This window comes from Thermobia domestica, chromosome 3 (assembly GCF_964235325.1).
Source record: "Thermobia domestica chromosome 3, izTheDome1.hap1.1, whole genome shotgun sequence".
Lineage (NCBI taxonomy): Eukaryota > Metazoa > Arthropoda > Insecta > Zygentoma > Lepismatidae > Thermobia > Thermobia domestica.
The window spans coordinates 112,035,535-112,049,601 of NC_137456.1; positions in this window are offsets into that span (position 1 = coordinate 112,035,535).

Consider the following 14,067-nt stretch of genomic DNA (forward strand, 5'->3'; position numbering starts at 1 on the left):
GCCTTCACGTATTTATATAGGCAATCCTTTACCTTTTCACCATTGCAAAGAGCCATGGACGTGATGAGATGCTGACTATCTCTTGCCAAATGGGTTACAACGTTGCTATATAAACTGTAACCATTATGCAAAACCTAACACGCCTTATGCATTGGATGCGAAATTAAGCATTTGGAGATTGATGTAATTGATTCACATTAGGTTTTCTTAGCGTGTATTGATAATCCAATGTTGTCAATAGGTCATGGATATTTTGCACCAGATCAAGAGTCAGAACTGATCAGAATCCCACTAGATAAAGACCTACCATAATCCTAACAAGAAATAGACTCTTTTATTTACCTTTTATAGTTTGTTACTTACTTACGACTAAATGCGTTTACTAAATTTATATTTTGTAGGGTCACGTTGGCTCAGTGGTAGAACGTTTACCTCTGCTGCTTGGGGTCGCTGGTTTGATCCTCGGCCGAATAAGTTTGTGGTGGACAACACGGTTTCCCGGTTTTTTCTCTCGGTGTACTCCCGTTTCCTCCCACCTTCTCATTCTACCAATTCTTCCATCATCATTCATTTGTTTTAATCATCGTCTTCCTCAACCGAAAAGAGCATAATCATGGGACGTTCAACGGAAAGATAATTTTATATTTATTATATTTTATCCCAAGCAAGTTAATTACTAATTTAAGGAAAATTCTTTGATTATATGCATTCCTAGTGGCCGAAATATAGATTATCTATCTCCGGTTCGTAATATGATTCTAAGTATGTTAATTTGTTATGAACAATATCATGTGATTGGGTTTTACAACTTCACCAAATCTCCCATAATCATACATGTACTGTATACATATCACATACAGAAAATAATTGTGGGACATTAAACGAAAAGAAAAATCTTTCAATTTTAGAGCAAAAACCACCCAATTTGGTGAGGAAAACATGAAATTGGCAATCCTATGAAAAATCGTCGTAGCTGATCTTAATCGTATCGCAGTTTAGTTGAATTAGATTCAGAAGTTATCAATGAAGATGCCTGGAGGTCGAATTGTAAACTAGATCTACCAATTAGAAGAGTTGTTCACATACTTTTAGGTATCACTGATCCTCTGTTCGATGGAAAACTATTTGGCACCCATTCTAATAAGTGATTGAAATGGCAAGTATATATAATGGCAAACAAATAGCAGGGTCGCAGTGTACACCACATGAAATAGTTTGATTTGATTTTCGGTAAAATAAACTTTTTGACAAGCTTAAATTTTACCAAGCGTAGGATTGAATATAACCTTGTTTTTAACCTCAAATTAAACGAAGTATGCTGTAAAAGATGAATGAATATTTGAAAATAGAAAATATTTAACTCATTAGAATTTTAAAGGAAGTCATTTACAATACTTTCATTTTAGACTTGCTTCAGGGCCCAACTAGTATTTGGCATCCTGACCATTATACGAATCCGCTAATCTGAGCATCAGTGCAAAATAGTTTATTAAGCAAAGATGGTATTCATAATTACTCTCATACAAACAGATGGGGAACCAATTTTTCATTGCCCATATCTTGGGATCGACTGAATGGATCAAGACCATCAAAGAACTCGCTTCCTAAATTTTTATCTTCTACATTATAACCGAAATAGATGATCATCCATCAAATAGGTCTTGAGTGAGATTTTGTGTATCCCAAAGAAGTTTTTGGTAAACCAAACTGCTTCAAAATGGAATTGTTGCTGCTGTTGGATGTAATGTAAGTGTAAGTAAAAGAACTCATTATTATTATACTAGTGGTAAACTTCATGATTGCGAAAATCATTCATCTATCGTTGATTTTAGCAAATCATTATTATAATATAAGTAGAGACTGCATTTTGTTTCATATATTCCCTCCCTCTAACTCTTGATCTACGTAGGAACTAACGAAATATATTTTGAGTAAATTTGCCTTAATCCAAACCTCAATTTCTATGCTCCGTAACTTGAAATTAAAGGTGTGCCCAGGAAAATATTTATTTGATTTCACATGTGTATAGTAAGCAAGTGAAGATTTACCTCCGTGCCAAGTGAATGTAATGAAATGTCATCTTGCAGCTTAACGTCCAACGTACCATGCTATTTAGGCTAAGGAGAGGATGATTTTAAGAGGCAAGCACTGGCGTCGTTAACTTTTTAAATCTGGGGGGGGGGGGTCGAATGAATCAAAATACTCTTTCCGTCAAAAGTTATATATACACAAAGTAGCAAAGTTTCTTTAAATATATTTGACTAAAAATCTGGGGGGATGCGTCCCTCGACCCCCCTGCTAAGGACGTCCTTGAGGAAAGTGAATGGTGATGAAAAAATTAGTGGAAGTGATAATATGAGAGGAAACGGGAGTACCCCGAAAATGCCCATAGGTACGAAGTTGCCCATCATAAACTTAGGTGGCAGATGGATTGAACCAGTAACCCCAAGTACCACAGGTAGGCGATCTACTACTATCTGTGCCAAGTTTGGTCCAGATCGAATGGGTTATAGATAGATCGCATATGATATGTGCGCACTGTTCTTCAGATTGATTAAAAAATAAAATAAATAATTAAAAACGAAATGAAGGACACGAACTACGAATAGACTATAATTACTAATTCTGATAACTTATAGTATGAAACAAATATTATATATAATCTCTGCTCGGTGAAGAAACCGGAAGTAAGTGGAAAGTGCGTATGATAATAATTGTAGAGGGAAGTATTCCCACGATAACTGAGAAAATTTATTTTACAAATCATTTTGCATTAGCACCTCAATAAATGGAAAATCAGTTCTCTTGGTTTGGACCTTTTGCCTCCATTTTGAGAACCACTGATTTACTATAACAGCAATTGTCAATAGCAGTGATGGAACAGCTCAAGACATTCATGACCACGAAAATCCGACAGTAGTTAGACCCTTACCCACCAGACGCACCAGAGACAATGGATCATCGTCGTACGAACAAATACTATGTATGTCTGAGTCTGCTAACGCACTAGTAGTAATTTAAGCAAATATAATTCTATCCTCTCTCTCTCCTTCTTCTCACTAAATGTATATTTGTCTTTCTTCCGTATTTGCTTGTGAATATGTATTATCACGGGAGAATCGCAAAAAAAAGAAAGCTGCTTTTTTTCTTATGGGAGATGTCAAAGTCTTATCAAACAAGTCTTTAAAGCTTACTCTGTAGTATTCTGACAGAAGATACCTCTGAGACCAAAGGATGTTTTGTTATATCTTTTTTGTATAGTTTATGTGTAACATTCAGTGTAGGAAGGTGAATAAGCACAAAATTATAAGTGAAATATTCAGGACATTGCATCTTTATTGCGGATGGAACATATGAATATTCAAGACATTGCATGGGGAATTTCTGGACAATGAATTGATTTCTTTTTAGTTTAACATTATAACGATATTGTGTATTTTTAATATCATTAGTTGTATTTTTAATATCTTTACTTGTATTTACGGGCAATATGTGCTATTAAAATATGCACAAGCTATAGCTAAAAGCAGGGGCGGATCCAGGACGGACTTCTGGGGGGGCGGTGGGTTGTAATACTGCTACTTAGAGCTACTTTTAAGAGCGTCAAAGAATAAACTATATATTTTATTTATATATAAAATAAAAAAAGTTTCCTCTTCTGGGGGGGGGGCGATCGCCCCGATCGCCCCCCCCCTGGATCCGCCCCTGGCTAAAAGAAGAAGAGGAAAATATAAAAAGAAATAGATTTAATTTCTTTTTGATATTATTATTGATGTTCTGTTAATATAGTAATCTGACGAAATGTGTTATTGGTCGTCATAGCAACGAAAAATATAAGATATAACAAAGGATCCATCTTGTATAATCTACATGCATGTTATTTAAAGGGTGTAAATGTTTCCTTCATTACGTATTATAATAAAAGGTAATATCAAGATGGAGTGTTTATGTGGATTTCGATAAAATAGTAAACTAGATTATAAATATTCGAACTGTGGCTATAGTGTAACACTATATAAAATAGACAAAAATACGTTACAACATCTCATGATTATACCTTTTTCGCTATAGAAAGATGGGTGATTAATGAAAGTGAGTGATAGGGGAATTAATTTTTTGTATTCTCTAACCGTCAATCAAACCCGGAACCACATGCACCAAAGGCATACACGTTATCCACTAGACCAGAAGAAAATTTCTAGTACAATAAATTGATTTATTTTGTAATGTACTGTGCATATAAAATTGGAGGAGAAGTAGCCAAATATTTGTTGTTCCAGGTTCCAGCCTACTCAGCATAGGCGCTAATCCGGGCCTGAAACCGATTACGCATTATCAATTTATTCTTATCTTTATTTGGCATATTTCACGTTTGGTCTATAACCTGTTCAATAACAGTTTGTGTGACAAATAAAAAGTGGAATTATTGTGATCCATTGTTAGGCATAACTTATAGGCATCTTTAGAATTTCGTTTGTCTTCTGAAACAAAAATCAGGCAACACTACTGGCAAGCTAGTCTTGTCTAATATTTTACTTTAATAATTGTCAATTCTACTTATCAATGTTAAAACCTATCTTAAGTACTTGCAGAATTTTTCTCTAGGTGGTTAGCAACATTAAAAAATCAAGTAGAAGGTTACTTGGGTTAAGTTTAGCATTCCTTTGAGCAGCGATCACCTCTGGTGCTTGGGGTCCCAGGTTCGATCCCAGCCCCCGCCAAGTGAACTTTGTGGTGGACAAACACCGTGTGCGTGGGTTTCCTCGGGGTTTTCCCGTTTCCTCCTACTTTCTTCATTCCACCATTTCATTTATTACTCATCATCACCGTCTCCTTTAGCCTAACCGGCATGACCATGGGACGTAAAACTCAAAGATTTCATTTCATTTTCCTTTGAGCAGCGAGATTAGATGAGATGCGGAGCTACAACTAAACGTGGGATCCGAATCATATGAGCTCCCACTAGGAAAAGAATTTCAGTATAGGAAGTACATATTTTATTTAACTGATTCCACGTTCACCTCTGGTGTTTGGGGTCCCGGGTTCGATCCCAGACCCCGCCAAGTGAGCTTTGTGGTGGACAAACACCGTGCTCGTGGGTTTTCTCGGGGTTCTCCCGTTTCCTCCCACTTTCTTCATTACACCATTTCACTCATCTCTCATAATCACCGTCTCCTTTAGCCTAACCGGCATAACCGTGGGACGTAAAACTTAAAGATTTCATTTCATTTTTAACTGATTCCAGGACACATGAACACTACTATTATTACTGAAGGTATGTGCAGATACAAAATTACGTATCAACATCCACAGATAATGCAATATTAGACATATGTAACTTATTTGTTCTATATAAGATATTAGTTTATAACATAATATTATAAATACAATACATATTAGTTAAGCTCGTAGTTTCGCTAATTAAAATGATACCAATCAAATGCAAGTTAACATTTAATACAGTCTCTTCCAATTGTAAGTAGCTATGTTAAAAACGTAATAGAAATCTATGCAGAAACAAATTACGAAATTAATGAAAAAAAAATAGCTTAAGGTAACTTGAGTGTAACTTAAGTCCCTTGCAGAGCCATCGCATGAGTTGTAAGCGCCCAGGGCGACAATTCCCAGGCGCCCCCGCCCACTCTGTGTTATGAAAAACGACCAGAGTTTATTCTGTACTCCTAGATTCAATAATAGCATAGAATATACAAATATTAAAGCCAAATGTGTAAGTGATAACAAAATTTTGTAGTTTTCTGACTTTCGCTAAAATCTAACAAAATAAACTTTTCTTTCTTTGTGATTAACACATTAATTTTTCCGCAAAGTTATCATAGCGTTGGATAACTAAGGTTAACTTTTTCAGCTGACGTTTGTAATTATTTGTGAGTATTTGCTTGAATTCAATCCTACATTTATAATTTCTGTTCAAAATCAAAATGTGCGGTTTGTCAATGTTTGTTCTGCAAGACGATTGCTATACGTTGTTCCAAAATATCTAGTGTAAAGATCATATAATGATAACAAAAGTACTAATAAATTACAATAGAAATGAGCAAAATCAACTGCATAATGACATATACATACTTTATTCAAACACTAAATGGCATTTTCCTGACTTTTCTGTGAGAAAATGTGGACAGTATCTCCTTGAAATCTAACTTTCTGGTTCCATTATTTTCAATTGCTAGTATGACGAATGAATTAAGTCTTTCCTGGGACATTGTTGAGCCTAAATATGTCTATTACTTGAGCATTTCTTGAACGGAATAGGAATGAAGAAATGTTATTAAGTTTCTTCAGTTTGTATCAAATTATCGTACGGATAAGTAAGTCGATCTCGGTCAGTTTTCCAAGATAAAAAACTCTTTTCACAGAGGGCTGGAGAGAGTTTCAGTTGAATAATCCTAGATGATGTTTTACATTGCCGGTTATTTTATTTAGCCGTGGCTTGATCATTAATAAATATCTGAATTAACATTAAATTTTAAAAAGATCATTTACTAAGATGACAGAAGAATTTGAGTTAGTTGAATGTTGTTTATTTGTCGTCTCGGCGCCCGGGGCCATTGCCCCAGTCGCCCCGCCCACACGACGGTCCTGGTCCTTTGTTATAGGTTAACTTCATTATGAGTGCAGATACAAGAAAATGCACAGAAAGCAAAGTTGCTGGGAATGATAGGTTTTCAATCTAAATTGCTGGAATCATTCCAATCGACCTGCAGCTTTGGCTCTACACTGGTAGTCACCCCAATAGAAACTGCAAAAGTAATATTACCGGTCATAGTGTTACAATCAAAGCATTATTTCCGGCAATAGTTGAACAGAAAGAGAGCAAACATAATGTCGTAGGGAGAAACAAGATTACTACAAACCTAGATTGGAACCATTTGCATCGTGTAGTACAGGGCGTTCAGGGTAAGGGGGGATTAAATTTGTAACTGTTGCTTGCAAAGTTTCCTGAACAAAATGTACATGTTACTGAGAATAAATTTACGTAAATCATGTAGGCATGGTACACACTTGCAGACACAAAATTCCTACGTACTACTGCAACAGATGTTCAAATTGGTTTCGCTTCTGCTGGTTGCACATGTGGATACGATGTGGTACACTATCACACACACGGCGCAAGGTTTTAGATGCTATTTCTCTTCACGTGCACCTGCTATTCTCCTTTAGATGATCCACGGCTTTAGGTGTGGTTTGATACGTTAGTTTATTTTAGATACCACACAAGTAAAAGTCTGGTGGCATTAAGTTAAGTGACCTAGATGGCCATTCTACAGGATCTCTTCGACCAATCCATTGACTAGGAAGCACCTCGTTTAGCCACTGTCGTTTTGTTTGAAAGTAAAACAACTGCGATCCACTGCTCTGACAGTACATTTCCATAACTTTTAGAAATGTTAAATGTTTTGAAACAAAATAATGGCCAGTGTTAGAGATGAACGCGTCTATAGTACGAAACTCCATGTCACGAAATGATATACAGGGGAATGCGTATATAAGATCTCTACACTTTCTTAAGCTAGTTCATTTTGAAGGTGGGTGGTCAACACTACGCGAAGATCTCCTTTCCTTCCTGAAAGTTGCTCCCAGGTACGCGTATTATCTCGAGTTTGAGTGGGACCCAGAGCATGTAGATGCGGGGACAACTTATCCGGTTCTGGTTTCCTCAAAAATCGAACCCGGAATCCCGCGTTACAGTAAGATGCTCTTCTGTTTTCGCCATCGAAGCCGGTGCTGACAACAGCTTTATTCTTGAGTATGTTACAATGGGAAAGATACAAGAAGATAATAGGAATAAAGGCATTCCAGTACAAGATAGCAATACTCGTAGTCAGGATAAAAGACTTTTAATATTAGTATTAGTTAAAGTTGCAAGAAGTGGTAATAGCTACAGTAATATGTATCAATAGCTGCGACATCATGAATACTTTTTTCCAAACCAATCGAAAACTTTCAAACGAATTCCATCCCCCTATTCCCACTCACCCCTAGTCTCATGATGCTAACCGAGATTTATGGCATTCTTGTCTCTACCCTACGACATAATTTCTGCTTGCTGTTCGTTCAATTGTTGTATGAACTATTGCCTGTATTGTAACACTATGACTGGCAACGTTGCTTTTTCAATTATTATTGGGGCGAATACCAGTGTAAAGCCAAAACTGCTGATCGGATTTGAAAAACTGCAACACTTTAGATTGAGAACCTATCATTCACAGCAAGTTTGCCCTCTTAACATTTTCTTGTATTTGCACTTATAACAAAGTTACCCTACGACAATGGACTTTTGTTAGACCCTGGATAGCGAGCGACCCTGGTTTGAAGAGCGACTTGTGTAAATTTTCCAATTTTAGAGTAAATTCGGAAAGCTGGTTTCAACATTCCTATACAATTCAATTCAATGGCACATACCAAACAAGCTACCCCTACTATCTACAGGTATATTTCGGAAATTAAACTACTTAAATGTTGTTCTATGTTTAAATTCCAACCCATCCCACCTAATAACACAATTTCTCCGGAAGTGGCGCTTAGCATTATGTTTGCCCGAGCTGCTCATGTATCTATGTACCCTCGTATAACGCAGTACTAAACACTTTTCTATACAACTGAGGATCGTAAGATATTCAATTTTTCGCGTAAATTTTGCCTCTCCCTCGCTCCCTCCTTAGAATATGCATTTTATGAAGTATCATGATAGAAACCTAAGCTAAACATGGGCCAAGTCAGGTGACATAAATTATTATCAACTCGGTGCAGCGGTCTAAGGAAAGTTGGAGGACAAACGTTGTTTTACTCATTTATATATATATGTACAGGGGCGTATCCAGGATATGATCAAGGGAGGGGCTAACCATATTTTGCCGTTTTATCCAGTGTAAAGCAGGATTTAAGCCCATTTTATCCAGTGTATGTCTGAGCGTCAAGGGGGGCTATAGCCCCTATACCCTCCCCTTGGATCCGCCTCTGTATATATATATATATATATATATATATATATATATATATATATATATATATATAGAGAGAGAGAGAGAGAGAGAGAGAGAGAGAGAGTTGAGTTGATGATTTTAAGTTTAACGTCTATTTCAACAGCGAGGCTATATGAATCAGGACCTACTGATTAAGGCGGAATTCGAACCACATGAGCTCCCGCCGGGAATCGAATCCGAGTCTTCCATGCCAAAGGCGCGTACGCGATATATATTAGCGTGACGTACAGTCTGAGATATTTGCCAGTTTATAATTAGAATAATTTCTAACCAAGTACATTTCAACCTTTATCTGTCATTTCAGTTGTTTATTTAAAGTTATTTCTAAACATTTTCCTCCTAACTTTTCACTTTATCTCTTAAAAATAAATATACTTAAATAGGCTCTAATTGAAAATTAATATATCTTAATTACAATTTCAATGTTCAATGAGAGAAAAACTAATTAAACTCTCACATTGTACCAAGAAAAGTTAGGCGGCAAGTATAAAAGCAACGTCTGTGTATCAAATTCATTTTAACTGTCAAATTATATACTCCTAAATACTACATAATTAACTCGAAAGACGTGGTTGTATAATAATATCTTGTGAAGATAGCAACTTGAATTGATTTTGCAATACGAAAAAACAAAATCAATTGCGTGATGTTAATTGATGTGACCGTGCACGAACACCAATCAGCAGGATAAGATTTCCCTAACTGACATTGCGAGCATCATTAGGCAGACGCTGAAACAACTACGTGATTCATGTGTCGTCACTTAAATTATTTAATTTATTGCGTGACGTAGTAATTGAGTTTCAAGAGTGCTCACAGCTACGTTCATGGCTTAACGGGATTCAGCATAGTGCGTAATGTGAAACACCTATCCATCTTGAAAATAATTTTCAGTGGCTACTACCGTTACACAATCAGTTTTATTTTGTAGAAAGATAGACACTTTCTCTAACGTCAATAAATCATAATTTCTTGAAGTGTATGACAAACTTCGAGAGATTTAATTCTCAAAGTATGAACCAAAAAAACATTTATTTATTTAACAATCACCAGATAGAGCTCAGAGGCCATTTTATACTGGATATCTAACAACAACAACAATGGAAGGGATTGGGGAAGGTATCGGCCAGGCCTCTATAGTAGACCATACCTGGTAGGACTGCCTGGTAGGACTGAGGGAAACCCTGAAAAACCCCAATCAGGAAGTTCGGCAGCGGGAATCGAACCCCCGACCTCCCGAATGCGAAGCCAACGCTTTACCAGTTGAGCTACTTCGCTCGGTTAAGATACATTGGTTTTATGACAAAATAATTAAATTTAGAATCATAATAATTAATTTAGAACCTTTGATTTAATTAATATAATTTTAGTCAAATCAACTACAGACATACCTTTATATTTTAATGTGATGGTTAAAACTAATTTCACTTATCTAAAATTATCATTATTTAAAAAAATACTTCTGGGAGTAATTCCCATTCGTCTATTTCCTTCAGTTACATAGTAGTGTAACACTACTTATTTCTCTGTGGCTGCATACTTGCATTCACGTTTCATAAACTAACATATTATAAAGAAATTAAATCTAAAATAATGTGATTGATTGATTGGCTCCTGTGTAATATAGTAATTAGATCTCACGAGCCTTTAGCGTGCGAGGTCCCGGGTTCGATCCCCAGTACAGGCACACACATTTTCAATGCTAATCCAGCATCGGGAGTGAAATGTAGAGCTATTTGATTAAGGAGGTAACAAACTCTGATTTGGCAAACCAATCCTAACCATGATGGGACTAGCAATATCCTGGCAACACATTAGAGTTTATTGAACTTTTCTTTTTAATCTGCTTATCTTTAGTTATTTGTTTTTGTTTTGTAAAATGGCCTTCATATAAAAATCGCAGTTCGTTTAGTTGATTTCTTCCGGTGCCACCAACAGCCTAAATTTTAAAAAAAATATCAAAAACACTCTTTTTTTGTAATTATGTAATTACCTTAGTGTACACTTAGTGGTATTTTTTGTTAGAAAAGCCTATTTTACGTGGAAAAGTCTCAGCTTCATTGGTCAAACCCAGTGCCTTAAAGTTGGGACAAAAGTGCCCAAAAATGAATTCTTTTCTCACTGTTTTATGAACCAAATTTTAATGTTTCTGTTTCTTGTGAATGGTTAATTACTCTGTAGATAAGAAACAAATCTTTTGAGTCTGCAGCTCTTTGCTTATATTAAACATTAATGATAGAAATAACTCAGAACTCTGTGGAAGTGGTGCGGTTCGAGCTATGCCCCCCCGTACATACTAGCATGTTATATGTGATGGTGAAGGTTTTTATCGTCTTGAATGTGTGTGTGTGTGTGTGTGTTAAATTCTGGCATATGCTCATCGATTGTAGTGTTGTAAAGATAAATCCATGTCTCGGCTCTTGCTCACGTACCAGTGATACTGCCTCTGTTACCAACTTTACTGTTATTTCTACAGCACAAATATGACAAAGTAGGGATGTAATAGATTCATCAGCCTATGGAGCAGTCTTTACACTTTCTTTTAGTTTTTCCAAGCTCAATTGTTTCGTCAGTGGGTACGTGCTGACTAATTAATCATATCAACACAGTTTGTTGTTTCTAAGTTGAAAGAGACGAGTAATTTGGCATATTGAAAACTTCCTTAACAAACTTCTTGAGAGAATCGTCTGTATGGTACACACGAATGAGCTTCCATTTCACATAAATGAATGAATAGACGGCAAGATTATCGGGATAAATACGTTTCAAGTATCAATCGGATCCGCTCTTCCAACCTGCGAAAAATTGCCACTTCAGGGTTTTCAGTCCTTTCCAGCAGAGGAGAACCTTAACTTCACCGAGGATTCATTGACCATGAATGAAAAATATTTGCTAAGCATCTGCCAAGCGGTTTTATAAAAGGAGAATGTCCTGTTGCGATAGCTGACAGGAGTCTTGGTAAAATCATCAAACTAGTGGATAATTACAGCAAATATGGTCTTGTGTTTGTACGTAAGAACAAACGAACCAACGGATGAACTTAAAGTCATCTTACAGTACATCATGGAGATCTACACATCACTCTGGTTGACCGTGATCCGCAATTCATCGTGTTCAGAAGGAACTTATCATTTGTGGCAATTTATCACAATCTCTCGCCATAGGAATCGAAATACAAGAAATTAATTAATCCAATAATCCATACAAATGCGTGGTGCAGCCGTCTCGAGTACCTACTTCTGTCAATGTTGAATGACCAAGATGCTAATGTAAGGAACTAGACCAGAGGGAAGTCCTGAAAGCAAAACAAAAGACCTCATCTGGTTATCGCGTACTTTAACGTGTATTTTAGTTCTTCAAATACTGAAGTATACTATCCTGAAGCGACAAACTATATTGATGTGGTTAATTGGTCAACATACACGCTGACGGAACCACCACTGACAAAAGACTTGAATTTCGAGGATCTACATGGATTTATCGACTTACAAGAGGCGCAACATGAACTTATCCTATAAACACTACAATCGAGAGAGAACATTCCAGAATTTAACACAAACATACACAAACAATTCAAGGCATAAGAGTAGCGTAACGATATGAAGTTGCACCACCACATATATTAATATATGTAAGAGTGGACCGTACTCGAACTTTCCCTGTAGTGAGGTCTAGGTTATTTCCATCATCAGTGTTGGGAATTAAGCGAACAGCTGTAGATGCAAAATATATTTTTGTAAAACTAATTATCCGTTTACAAGAAACAGAAACATTGAAACGTAATTTTAAATAATAATTGGAAGAAAATGAATTTTTGGTAATTTTTTGTCAAAATTTTAAGCTATTGGTGGCATTTGAATAACTTTATCAATGAATCTAAGAATTTTTTTCACGTGAAATATAGACTTTTCTAAGAAAAAATACCACTAAGAGTAGGTTGATTTCATAAAAGTGAATATTTTCTTTTACAAAAATATTTTTTAAACAGTTTTTTTTTAAATTTTAGACTATGCCACCGGTAAAAATTGACCAATCGATCTGTAATTTTTACACGTGGTATGGAGGCCGTTTTGCAATATTTGTTGATTTTTTTTAAAAAAAAGTAGAAATTCGATGCACACTATCACACATTCCCAACTAAAATGACGAGCCCCTTTTTGGCTAAGCGTTTAGCGTACGCGCCTTTGACGTGGGAGACTTGGGTTACGTTTCCGGCTTGAGCTCATGTAATTCGGATACACGTTTAGCTCTAATCCAGGTCTTTTATAGAGTCGCTGCTGGAAGGGATGCTAAATTTAAATCAAATCAAATCAAACCAATTAAAGTCACTGACTGGTCAGCTTACATCTTTCGGAGCAGAGTGTCACGGAGCGTAGACATCAGTATTTATTCAATAATTGAGGACAGTTTTTCCAAAATTTTCTTTATAAGAAAATAGCTTTTTCTTAATAAAAAAATTTCAATGTTCGTGAAAGTTATGTAGTTGTGATGGGGATTTTTTTTAAACAATAGTTGAGTTTTGCCACTTTTATGATATGCTAACTGAATTTCGCAATTTTCTTATCGAAAAAGGACTTACATTAAATTTCTTAAATGTGCGATATTTCGATTATTCACATTACACCTTTCTGATTGTAAGTCATAATGAGCACATGAACAGGAATGCCTTTATCGAGATGTTAAATAGTGTTTCCTCTCAACCAGTGATGTGCCGTAAACTATAATTTTACGTCTACTCGATTGTCTACTGTAATCTAAACGTAATCTACATTACACCTTTTCCCATGTAGACTATGTAGACAACCACTATCAAATGTAAGGAAGAATTTCGTTGCTCGTTTGTTCATATTTCCTCATTCAGTTGTTTTGCTTCGGTGCAGCGAAAGATTAGGGAAACGACTAGCATATAAAAATTAGAGGGAATTATCTAATCTGCATGTTTACTTTGCTCTGCACATACCACTTCCTTAGATTTTTCTCTTCGAGCACAGCTTTTATAATGAAACTTTCAAAACTAATTCTCACCTGTGGGCTTTCAGTCTTGAAGCTGTTGTATTTGCCA